The sequence below is a fragment of the Pelodiscus sinensis genome, chromosome 30 (assembly GCF_049634645.1).
Source record: "Pelodiscus sinensis isolate JC-2024 chromosome 30, ASM4963464v1, whole genome shotgun sequence".
Taxonomy (NCBI): domain Eukaryota; kingdom Metazoa; phylum Chordata; order Testudines; family Trionychidae; genus Pelodiscus; species Pelodiscus sinensis.
Window position 1 is genome coordinate 5,776,974 of NC_134740.1, and position 10,333 is coordinate 5,787,306.

Sequence of the window (10,333 nt, forward strand, 5' to 3'; positions counted from 1 at the left end):
GTGCTGGGACTTCAGCGGGCACTGCGGATTACGGCTACAGTCTGGGGAGGTGCTGGAAACTCAGGGGGTTGCACCGGGTTCGGAGTTTCAGCCTGGGAGGCGCTGGAAATTCAGCATGGAAGGGGCCACCAGGGATCAACATTTCAGCCCCGCAGCAGGTGTCAGGATCTGGGCCGTCAGCACCGCAGGCTGAACAGGGTGACAACCCCCTCTCCTTAGGAACCCTTCTTTATGGTGCCCATGGGGAGGGGTGACACAAACCTTTGTCTCACCGCCGCACCCTGACCCCTCTACCACACACAGGCTGCTTCGTGTTCTACTGGCTGCGCTGCCTGCCGCATTCACCTGCGTTTATCCCTCCTCCCCCTCACGATAATACATTTCCTGTAAATAGGGTGCCCATCCGTCCCGTTTTGAACGGGAGAGTCCTGTAGTTAAGTCCCCTGAAGATTTCCTGACTCTTTTTTTAAAGAATAGGGGAATTGTTCCACATGTTCAGTTGCTGAGCCCTCCCCCCCCCCCCCGCCCCCCGCTGGTCAGCTGGTGTCACCGTAGCCAGCAGCCCCCAGTCTGTGGCTGGCAGGTGAATGCGATTATTGCAGGAAAAAGTCACTGAAGCCGATAGTATTGTTAGGACGCAAACTGAGAGATTAGATTTGAGACCCCCTGCAGGACACTGACACAATGGAACCGGGCTCTTGGCTTTAGCTGCCTCCCAGCCTGACTGCTCCCGTTTTAATTCTGTGCCTCAGGAGGCGAAGAAACCGAATCAAGCAGGGATCAAGCCCAAACCCCGAGACTAAGAGCCTCACATTCCAGAAGCTGCGCTGCTCCCTTCTCCCTCTCCTGAACCTGCCAAATCCCAAGCAAGGCCAACTTCCTCCTGGGGAATGAGCCGGAATTTACCTGCCCCGACTGGGCAGTGTCCGAAAGAATTTGAATTTCCTTTTCTTGCCACTAGTCTGAGATAAATCTTTAGCAAGCGCTCTTACAAAGTCAGAGGAGCCATGGAAATGAGGTCACTTGTGCAAATAGAAAACAAAGGGAGAGCCAGGGGTGGGATTTGAACTCGCGTCTCCCTTGAGAGACCATGTTAGTTTATCAAACTTCATTTTAAATAAAGTAAAATATTATGTCCAACACTCAAGGTTTTAATGTTTTCCTTATTTATAGCAGGGGTGGGGATCCCTTTTTGGGCCGGGGGCCACTGATCCACAAAAAAGTCATTTGGGGACCACACAAGTGAGAAGCAAAAAAAACCCTTCCACCACACGCCCCCCCACCCCAACAATTCACTGATGTGGCCTCACCTGAGACACCTCACTCCTCTGGTGCTTCAGCCCCACAGGCAACGGGAAGGGACAGGTGGGACTGAGATTCAGGGCTTCTCATTGACCAGATTTACGTTTCTGGGGTTCTGGAATTAGTGGATTCTATGGAACTCCCCCTTAAGCTCTGGGGTAGAGACAAAAATGAGGGGTAAAGTGCACAGACAGGGATGCAGGTACGATAGGAATGGGGTGCAGGATCTGGGAGGGAACTGGGGTGCAGAAACAGGCTAGGAGTAGGGGGTCTGAGTACATTTAAACAACATTACAATTCTTGATTCGTTGAGAGGAAATGACCGATTCTGCGAGGCTGACGGTCTTTTCTCCCCCTCCTGCACACGGATGCCCACGTCCTTTTCCTCCTGTTGACACCTTAAGAATCTGCAAACTCACAGCACAGGGCGCCAGGTGACTGTCGGTGTTTCCCGCACAGGCTGCTGTAGCGGTAACTCCCTGCCCATCTAGGCTGGGTTGGGAGGGAGCGCTCAGTACATGGAGATGTCCCCGTCACACCCCAGAGAGGCCGGGCGCTCAGCTCAGCGGACGGGGAATGGCAGGGGCGAGCTGTGAGAGGCAGTTCGGAGGGAGCAGGAAACCCACTAGCACTAGGACCCAGGAGCCGCCTGTGGTCAGGGATTTGCAGGTGGGGTTTCCTGTTGTAGGGGATACACTCGCAGGGGGAGGGACCCTGTGCGGGGAGCGCTGTCTGGTGGACGGGAGTGTCCTAACACCTCATCTGAATGGGAAGCCCCTTGTTACCGGGGGGTGTCTCTTTCTTGGCTCGCGGGCTGCTCCACAATGTGCCGGGCACCTGCCATGGACACAGACACAGACACAGACAATGCCCAGTTGGTGCCCAGAGACAGGGAAGTTCGGGGAGGAACTGTAGCTGCAGGGAGAGAGGCTGGTTTCCACCCCAGAGAGGGACAAACCGGTTTATCGAAGTGTGCCTCATGGACGCTGCGGTAGAGAGTCGTAGGAGTGGAAGGGACCCGGAGGGATCCCCGAGCGCAGGGCGCTGCTCTCCGGGGGGTGTCACGGATTATCCAGTGTTCCCGAGGCTGCGATTGCAGGGGCAGGGGCAGAGTCACTGGGGGAAATGGACCCGCTTCCTCTCTCTGGAAGTCAGAGCTGGGTCATTTGCAGGAGGGGCAGGGGTGCACCCCGGGAATTTCTTGGCGAAATAACCTCACATTGGCCCGGCAATCTCTACCCCCTCCCTGCACTGACGTGTCCGTTTAGAGTCTCCTCTGAGTCGGGGGTCACACGGGGGAGCAGCTCAAACATGCGATGGGGGTGGCCAGCGGTAGGACACGAGCCCTGCAAGGCGCGGGGCTGTGACAGAGACGTCACAAGGGCCTTTTCCAGCTCCTCAGCTCATTGGCTGAAGGCAGATAGGGAGTCAGTGACCTCACAGGGAGAGCGTCGCAAGAGTCATGTGGGACAGGAGCGATCTCAGAGACCTTTGTGGCTTTGCCACAGGAACGAGAATCGATGATCCCAGAGGCGGGCGCAAGCGAGGAGGCGCCTCTGCGGAGATTTCTCCTTTCCCAAGGATGCGGTGTGAAGGGATTTGTGCGAGGAAGCAGCACTGCGGTAGGGGGCGGTCGCTGAGACTAGCTCTATGGAAAGCAGGAGAGAAGACTCGAAACTCCCTTTGTTTGCTGTGTGAAGAGACCTCATTTCCATGTCTCCCCTAAGGTTGCAAGAGCAGGTGCTTAGGGCTTCTCTTAGAGTAGTGACAAAAGAAGCTGCAGGGACTTCAAATACCTTCAGAAGCGGCCCATTGAGAGCTCCGGGTGGGTAAATTCGGATTTCTCTTCGAGTAGGTGTGGACGTGCTGAGGGAAATGGGGGATGGCTTTACTGTGGGGTGTGAAGGTTTGTCTCGGACAATTTGAAAACTTGCTTTTGAGGCGGGCGCCATGGCTGAGCTGGCTAAAGAGCCTGTATCGTAAACAGGAGATCCTGGGTTCAACTCCCAGTGGTGCCTGGGAGTTTTTGCTCCCATTGTCTAATGCCCCTCTGGGGAACAAAAGAGCCCTGCACTGCTAATTGTTTAAGCAGAGAAAATCGCGCCCTGCTGGAGCGTTCGGGGACCTGATGGCTGATATAGAATAAATTTGGATTTATCCACTAGCCCCAATCAGTGTAAGTCCTGGGCATCAACACCCCACCCCCATTTGTATATGAAACCCGCTTCCCTTTTTGTGCCAGGCCCGCGCTGCGCTCTGTGCCACTGTGAGTCTCTCTGGCGCAGCACTAGGGGGCGCTGTTTGCAGCTGTCAGCGAGCGGAGCTGCAGCGAGACCTGGTTCCTGGCGGTGTCCGCAGAGATGGTGACTCGGCCCTGGAGAGACGGGCCGTAGCTTGTCTCCCCGCCTTACAGATACACCCGCCCCGCCCACTCCAGCCCCTTCCCGGGGGGCTGCCGGATCCAGTTCCATGTGTAAAGCGGAGTAGCGATAGAAAACCCGGAGCCAGCGCAGGTCAGACTAAGGGTCTCCCCGGACTTCACCGCTCCCGGACCGGACTGGACCAGCCGCACCTGGAGAAAGGGAAAGAAAGCGAAGGACGGTTTAGCAATTGAATGTCTCTCTGTGGGACGCTAATTCCCCCACGTGCCCCACGGACACTCACAGCTGGGGACGGCGAGCAGGGCGAGGAAAAGCAGCAGAGGTTCCATTCTCATTCCCGGGCACTGAGGGAAACTCCCCAGCGGGCAGGGCCGGGCAGGTCTGTGTCTGGCAGAGACTGCGTCTCCTGGTACCAGGCGCGGGCATTTAACCAGGCAGCCCAGGGCAGGAATTTGCATGCGGGTTTTCTAGGGCGGGTATAAACCGAACGGAGCTGTAGGTAGGAAGCGGTGTGTGGTGGGAAGCAGAGTCACACTCCCCTGCATGTCCCAGCGTGTGATCAAGAGTCAATTCGTGTTCACCGGATCCCTTCAAAGGGAAGCTTTGGACTCCGGATACGATCCCTCTACGTGGGCAATTTAATCCAATTTTCCAGCAGCACGTGCTGACTAATGGCCTGGGCCTGGCTGTAAAGGACAAATCACAGCTCCCGCTGGCCACGGATCCTCGTTGCCAGTAAGTGCGGAGACGAGGGCAAATATGGCAGCAGCCCAGCAGAGGGAAACCCTGGTGAACCGCTGCCGCTTTATCGCCCACCCGTGGCCTGGAATGGAGTTAAGATTTGCAATTCTGCTAAATATCCGCTATTATGTTCCATCAGTATTCTGATGGGGAGGAGAGGATTTTGTTTATTTGTATAAGTAAACGAACATTTTCACACAGCATGTGTGAAACACTTAGATTTTTTTTTGGTCACTGAGCTAAAACCACAGAATCTGAAGGGAAAATCAAACATTTCCCCACAGAGGTGTCTACTTCTTTCGAAACATTTCGAGATATAGATATGGTTAGGAAACGGAAGTGCCAATATTTTAGAGCAAAAATTTAACGTTTGGGTCTCGTGCCAAAAAAATCACTGGAATGTGATCACAAAACACCTGAAAGAGTTTTGGTTTGTCAGATGTCATTTTCTGCTGAAAATCCTTATTCTTTTTTGATTTTCCGCGCTTTCAAGACAATGGGGCTTTGTTGTTTCCCCTTGACAAAATCAGAAATATTTTCATGTTTACGTTCATAAAGGGCCTGCGTTTTCTGCGAGGATACGCCAGCTTTGTCTGGTACCGGTCCTAGACCTTCCCCCAATCATCCCCTGCGCCTTCGCCTCCCTCTCCGGGACACAGCGACACGCGGGAGAGGGCCTTAAGGGAAGGCAACTCAGTGACACGTTCCTATTGTTTAATGGCAAAGGAAAACTGCCCTGTGAGAATCGCAGGCTGAGCGGGGAAGCAGAAGCAGGGAAGGAAACTGGCTTGTCCATAGTCACCCTGCAGCGCAACGGCAGAAGGGAACTCAGGTGTCTTGTTGCCCGGGGCTCTGCTCTAGCCACTAGGCATAGCTGCCGCGCGTCCCTTCCCGTGTCTCCGTTCGCTGCGGCCTGTTCTGTGTCTATTGACCTGCTCGGGGGACACCAGAGAACAAGGCCTCGCTGCTCGGGAGCCGCTTCCCCTGTTCTGTGCCGGGCCCTGCGTTGCTCTGTGTCACTGGGGCCCTGGCGCAGTAATAGGTGGCGGTGTCCGCAGCTGTCAGCGCGCGGAGCTGCAGCGAGAACTGGTTCCTGGGGGTGTCCGCACTGAGCGTGGCGCGGCTCTGGAAAGCCGGGCCGTAGTACGTGCCCCAGTTGGAGCCGCTCCAGCGGATCTGTCCCATCCACTGCAACCTTTCCCCGGGAGCCTGCCGGACCCACTCCCACCAATTACTGGTGACAGAGTCACCGCTGATGGCGCAGCTCAGGGTCAGGGTCTCTCCGGGCTGCACCGCGCCGGGCCCGGACTGGACCAGCTGCACCTGGGAGCAGACACCTGCGGGGAAAACAAAACATCGCGGCGATGAATCCGATCAGCCCCCTCGCTGTGTGTTTCCCGGCCCCTGCAGCAACCACTCACCGCCCGGGGCGGCCACTAGGGCAAGGAAAAGCACCAGGCGCTTCATTGCCTGGGATCGAGAGAGACACCGCGCCCCGCGGGCCGGGGCGGGCGGGCCTGTGTCTGGGGAGAGACTGAGGCTCCTAGAACCAGCGGTCAGTGTTAAAGAGGAAGCCCCGGGAAGGGATTTGCTTGCGGGTCTCACCCAGCGGGGGTACAAAGGGACCGGCGGGGGCGGCTCTGGCTCAGAGGGGACGTGTCATCCCCAGGCACAAAGGGGAGAATCCAGCCCTGGCCCGGAACCGACAGCTCAGATCCACCCGCAGAGGATTAGCCCGGGGCAGGCGGACACAGGAGCATGGTCACCGCCCCACGGGTCAGGCCCTCGTTCCCTCTAGTCCCAGAGCAGCTCGGCACAGCGACCAGTGACAGAAGCGCCAGAGCCAGTGAGAATCCCTGCAGTGGGCAGGGCGTGGTCCCCTGGCTTCCCCGTCACATCTCGCTCTGACTTCCAGTAGAGCCCCAGTCCCAGCTCCTGAGGTTTCTCGTGCAGCCTTGGACTTGCATGGCTGCCGTGGTTTCTCTTTGGAAGGGACTCAGTCCCGCTTGGACAGGCGACTCGCCCGGGTGACTCCAAACGCCATCTTGTGGCTGTGTTTTTCCACAGCCAGAACGCTGGGCTTCGCCTCACGTGGCAGAAGATGCAAAAGGCCCTGGAAGGAAAGCCTTCCTCCCTTTTGTCTTCAATCCTGCTTTCTGACCTCGGGAGGCAGCCTGTGGGCTACGAAGCGAAGCTCTGAGCCAAGGACTGAACGACCCATCCAAGCGGTGGACGGACTCCCGAGACTTGACTGAAGCCAGCTCTCTCTTCCGTGACTGCTGCGAGCCTCAGCCGAGAATTTGGCGAGTGCTGTCTCTGTTCCCAAAATTCCCTCTCCCCCTTTCCTTCCTTCTGTCCATTGAGGATTCTAAAGGACTGTCACCCTGTGAGTTTTGGCTAGGACTGTGTCACATTACTGAATTGGAGGGAAGCAGCCGGATCGCTGCTGCACCCCTAGGTGGGGGTGTTGGCCCCAGAAGTTGGTATAAAAGGGAGCCATGTGGGGTATTGAATAGGAGCTTATTGTTTGCTGATCTTATGTACGCAATTTATGTGAGTGTATAATGTCTGTGTGTGTAGTTAGGAATCTGTAATCTGTGTGGAAGCTGGATATGTCTCTGAATGTGGTTAAGCATTGCTATGGACAGGCTGAGTAGCGAAGCCCTGTGGAACAATGGCTCTCAATGGGCTATGGACACACCCAAAGAATGGGGTTTGTCCCCTGAGGGCAGCCAGCAGGGAACATAGAGATTGGCCTCTGACCAGGTGACTTGCTGCATACAAGAAGAGGCCAGGAAGGAGGTCTAAAGAGGCCATGCGGTCGATGCCATTTTGTTCTCAGCTCAGCACTTCATCCCAGAGGCAGCACTGCAGGGATTGAAGAGCCCGGAAGACCTGTGAACCCATCCTGATGATAGGATGTGCAACAAGAACTTTTAAACCAGCAGCTGCAACACCTCTGCTAGAGCCTGCATCGAGAACTGGGAGATTCGGTGCATGTAATGTACTGTACTTTAATAACCTTACTCTCGTGCTTTTCTTTCTTGTAATAATAAACCTTTAGATATAGATTCTAAAGGATTGGCCCAGTGTGATTTGTGGGTAAGGTCCAGAGGGTAAATTGACCAGGGATCTGTGGCTGTGTGACGGCGCGTTGGGGGTCCCCCGTCTTCTGCACCCCGAAATGGCACAAACAGACTGCACCAGCCGGTGGAATAGAGGAAGTTTATTGCCTCTCCAGGATACAGCACAGCACAGCACAGATGGAATCTGGACACAGAGCTGGGCTAGGATGCCTCAGCCCCCCTTGGGATGGGGGAGACTGGGCCCCTAAACTCCAACCCCTTCCCCTAGGCTCTCCTCCATGCTCTCAGACAGTAACTAACTAAATTCCCTTCCAGCCCTGCCCCCCAGTCAGGGCAGCATTCCACCTTCCTTTGTTCCTCTCCATGGGGGGTGTCTGGCCACTGGTTCAACAAGTTTGGCACTACCTTTGCATAGTGAGGTTTTCCCTGCTGGGTCTTGCTCCAGACAGCAGGGGTCACCACAGCCCAGCAAGTACCCCCACTACGTCACAGGCTGGTTTCTTGGAACCGGACAGGACTTGTTCGGGGTAGGTGGGATTGGGTGCTAGGACCCCCCCCCCCCCCCCACCTGTGTATGAGGCCCGGGGCCATCTGGTTCACGGATATTGCTGGGGTGTCGGAGGGGTTTTGCTCGGGAGGCTTCAGGCAGGCAGCTGAAGTGCTCTGTGGGACTGGTTTGTGGCCTGTTTGGAGAGGACACCAGTTGGGGAGCTGTAAGGAGCCCGGGATTCGAGCAATTCGCCCTGAGCGGACGCCCTCAGCTGTGCCCAGACACGGCCCGGTCCATCACAGACTGGAAGGGATGAATTGAGCCGGGAATGTAGCCAGTCCTCTTGGGATGGGCAGAAGCTTTTGATGGGATGAGATGGGTTTGGGCAAGCTGGCGTGTGTCTAAAGAGCGTTGGTGGTGGCGATCCGGGAGAAGCGGCATGTCTGAGGGAACTGCTGGCGTGTCCTGTTGCTCAGTAGCACGGGGAAGGCAGAAGTTCTCTTTGTGAGGGGTTTGGCGTGCCTCGGAGTAGTAGAGCAAGGCCAGCGTGGAGCTGTGGCAGCTCTTTGTCTAGGCGTTTTGGCCTGAACGAAGGCTGTGGGTAGCGTGGTCCAGAACTGCTTTGTTCCACGAGCGTCTGGAGAGCCCCCCTGAGCGGGTCCCAGCTGCCCTTGTGGGTGGGAAAAGGGCAGGAGGGAGTCCTGTTGCCTGAGGATGCCTCCGTGCCTCCCACGCAGGAAGCGGGAGGCTGCCAAGAGCTTCCCCGCAGGTGGCATCCTGCCCTGGCCTTGAGCTACTTGCAGCCTGGAGTGAAGGCTTGGAGTCAAAAGAGGCTGGCCTGCACGTAGCAGAGGATGGTTTCAATCCATTGACCTCTGGGTTATGGGCCCAGCACGCTTCCGCTGCACCACTCTGCTCCCTTTGGTTTGGCTTGTCTTGCCCGCAATCCACTCTAGGACTTGGGCTGCACTGGCACGGTGTAGCCTGACAGGAACCCCCGTGTAACATCCATTTTTGCTTGCCTGGAGCATGCAGGGCACACAGAGCAGAAGGCCCAGGCTGTGTGACCGTGAATGGCTGTAAACAGAGATACGCCAATTGCTGACCAAGAGGCTGCCAAGGAGTGTCCTTGACTTAACCCAGTGAGGTCACCTTGTGGCCGGCAAGGTTCAGGGACCGTGCCATGTCACGGGAGCCCGTCTCCCACTAGCCGCGCCGTGGCCTCGGCCCTAGGGCTTAAGCCCCGAGCCCAAGCACAAAGATGAGATGGTGAATCGGCCTTTCACGGCATCAAGGTAGTGTATATCACCCCCATCGTACCTTATATAAGCGACCCACTCCAGCCCTTTCCCGGGAGCCTGCCGGATCCAGTTCATATTGGAGCTGCTGAAGGTGAAGCCGGAGGCTTTGCAGGAGAGGTGCAGAGAGTCTCCGGGCTTCTTCACATCCCCTCCGGACTCCACCAGCTGCACCTGGGACCGGGCTCCTGGGAACAAAGACAAGTTATCAGTATTGGTATCCACGCGAGGGGGATTTAATACTCTTCTCCCTTTATTCAGTGGAAGAAAACACCTTCCCAAGCCGCTACATTAGTATCGAAATGTAGAACACAAATTTCGCGTCCACCTCTCCAGAGTGTGTAGCTAGAAAATACCTGGCAACGCTGCCAACACGAACACTAAAGAGACCCAACATTTCATTTTCCCCGCTGTGGTGGAGGCCGGTAGCTGCACTGGGGGCTGCGGAGTGTCTCTCCGGTTGCAGCCTAGGGAGGGGGAGACACTGATTTAAGCCGGCAGCGGTCACCGCCATTTGCATATTCCCCTCCGTATCAGACACACAGACGCCTTCCCTTAGCAAGCCGAGTCACCGCCATGGAGTCGCCGGCAGAAGGAGTCTCCTTCTCCCGTCCCGTGTGTTTGTGCAGCGCCTGGCACAGCGCGGGGTCCCAGCGCTTGTGAAATAAGGACTGACGTCACTTAGCTCTCCATGAATGTCTAGGAGACACGGGACATGGGGGTGCAGGAACCAGGGTTGGTGTATGGGGGGGGGCCTGGAGACGAGGGGGTGCAGGAACCAGGGTTGAGGTGTATGGGGGGGGCCTGGAGACGAGGGGGTGCAGGAATCAGGACTGAGGTGTGTGAGGGCCTGATGGGGGGCAGAGCTCGCTGGTAACAAATCAATCTCCTTCTTGAAAACATGCTACTCGCCTAGATGGATCACAGCTCTGGCCCAGTTCGGCCAGTCCTATGTTCAAGAACAGATTCATTTACTGGAGCCTAACACGATATTTCTGGACACCTGGGCTACATCCCTCTTGTTCGTTATTGCTA

General features: G+C 56.3%; 1 non-coding gene across 1 annotated transcript; it reads left to right on the top strand.

Moving 5' to 3' along the window:
• The first annotated feature begins 3,246 nt into the window (after positions 1-3,246).
• TRNAT-CGU (transfer RNA threonine (anticodon CGU)) lies at positions 3,247-3,320 on the top strand. The gene has a single exon. It is a non-coding gene; the product is annotated as a tRNA-Thr (tRNA).
• Positions 3,321-10,333: the final 7,013 nt, after the last annotated feature.